At 34.3% G+C, this 1779-nt stretch overlaps 1 protein-coding gene across 1 annotated transcript in view; it reads right to left on the minus strand.

Moving 5' to 3' along the window:
* Window positions 1-231: 231 nt before the first annotated feature.
* itprid2 (ITPR interacting domain containing 2) overlaps window positions 232-1779 on the minus strand; it is a 23169-nt gene continuing 21621 nt past the window's right edge. The window contains exon 9 of the mRNA XM_048599309.1: window positions 232-1226. The gene's annotated coding sequence lies outside the window, so the exon portion shown is untranslated. The remainder of the gene's footprint in view (window positions 1227-1779) is intronic.

Consider the following 1779-nt stretch of genomic DNA (forward strand, 5'->3'; position numbering starts at 1 on the left):
GTTCTCATCAATTTCACATCACATCATGATAGAGGATGCAAAAGGCAAAATCAAAACTCTCCCGTACCTATCATCTTTCTTTCCATCCTCCTCTCTCATGTTTTCCTACTCCGAATTTTCCCCTTTCCGTCCTGCACCACCTCTCACTCTCCCATATCCTTCCCCCCCTCACCAAATGCAAACTAAAATGATTAAAGAATTGGTTTTAAAGAAGTTCACTCAGAATTAGTCTTTTATATTTAAAATAAATATTTATTAGTGATTTCATTACATTCCATATGCATCCCATGTTAAACTCTTGTACAATTTCTTTTAGTATATATTCCATATAAATGAACCATCACGCATTTTTAGTAAATAAATGTATGGCAATATAATGTATCAAGTACAAATTAGAAAAAGCTTTCAGCACTAGTATTTTGCATCCCAACCCCTGTTACTGCACCTATTCAAAATTACAAATAAATTCATGATCAAATGAATTAAATACTTAATGCTTACAAAATACAGTGTAGGACCACCCCATACCAGTTTGTAGCACTCAAAGATGCCTGCTAATCTTTCCATTTAAAAACTAAAGACAAAATATTTTTTCCTCACAAAATAAAATGTAGTTGACTGAATATTTCAGAGATATTAAGGGTGATGTGATTACAAACAGTAGTAAAGATACATTGTCAATTCAAGTTTACCATGTTAAACAGTTATTGCACAGGGAGTACCTCATAGAGGTCAGTGCTCCAAGAAGGAAATGATAACAAATTTCCGTAGTGTTACATCACATGTAGCTGATTTAAGCTTTAACTAAAAATGGAATTTCAAGTTTCAACCTTACTATGTACTTAAGAGGTAAATGTCTAATTGAAAGACACCAACAAATATTAGAACAAATTTAAATCTTTTACATGTTACACCCATTACATTGGAGTTTAACCATTTTAAAACAATTTTAGCTTGGTGAAGCACAATCAAATACAAAAAGTTGAGTTTAGATTTGCCTACAAGGTGTTCCAAAAGTTGACTAGATAAAAGCAGTTCATCTCAGCAGCAGTAGCGTTTCCTAAAGCACTGGATTTCTAAGTCGGTGCATTCAATAGGCAAGTTTCACCAGCATGAGTGGTTAGAAACTAGAATTCCAGGAGGCATAAATTAAACTGTGTTCACCTCTGCTGAAGGCTGCTTTTTTTGAAACCAGGCCACGACCAAAATAAAATTCTTTGAAAATACTGGAAGAAAATTAAAAACAGGTTTAACTTAAGTGGGAAATGAAACGGGTATGATGAGGCAGTCAATAACTAAAATTCGTTTTGCACCTTCTTCAAGTAATTTTTTTTATATTTATTCACAATTTTAGATCTATTATACATATGCTTTCTTGGATGAAGTAGTATTAATTACTTCCTTAAACAGTCTTGCAGAATTTTTTTCTCACTGACATAACTTGCTTGAACAGTATCGCAATTTAAAACAACATTAAGCTTTTTTTTCAGTCTCTCAGATGGTAAATCAAGTAAACACTTGACTTCACATGAATCATGGCAGATAAATGAGGAGCGATGCACTAGGGCAAGTCAAACAAGGCAAGGGAATATGTGATGAAGAGTAGGATCCTGGGAAGAATTGTGGATCAGAGGGAAATAAAAGCAGAAATTACTGCAATAACTCAGCAGGACTGGCAGAATCTGTGGAGAAGAAGCAGAGTTAACGCTTCAGGTCCAGTGAACCTTCTTCAGAACTGATTGTAGCTGGGAAAAGGTTGATAATCATGCTGAAGATGGG

The sequence above is a fragment of the Rhincodon typus genome, chromosome 7 (genome assembly GCF_021869965.1).
Source record: "Rhincodon typus isolate 14 chromosome 7, sRhiTyp1.1, whole genome shotgun sequence".
Lineage (NCBI taxonomy): Eukaryota > Metazoa > Chordata > Chondrichthyes > Orectolobiformes > Rhincodontidae > Rhincodon > Rhincodon typus.